This window comes from Salmo salar, chromosome 01 (assembly GCF_965601325.2).
Source record: "Salmo salar chromosome 01, fSalSal1, whole genome shotgun sequence".
Classification (NCBI taxonomy): domain Eukaryota; kingdom Metazoa; phylum Chordata; class Actinopteri; order Salmoniformes; family Salmonidae; genus Salmo; species Salmo salar.
Genome location: NC_138291.1, coordinates 110,577,501 through 110,577,732, shown reverse-complemented (window position 1 = coordinate 110,577,732; position 232 = coordinate 110,577,501).

The window sequence follows — 232 nt, the reverse complement described above, 5'->3', positions numbered from 1 at the left end:
TTAACTAACAGCTAGGTAAAGTCCAAAATACACCAGACTAACTAACAGCTAGGTAAAGTCCCAAGTACACCAGATTAACTAACAACTAGGTAAAGCCCCAAATACACCAGACTAACTAACAGCTAGGTAAAGTCCCAAGTACACCAGATTAACTAACAGCTAGGTAAAGTCCCAAGTACACCAGATTAACTAACAACTAGGTAAAGCCCCAAATACACCAGATTAACTAACA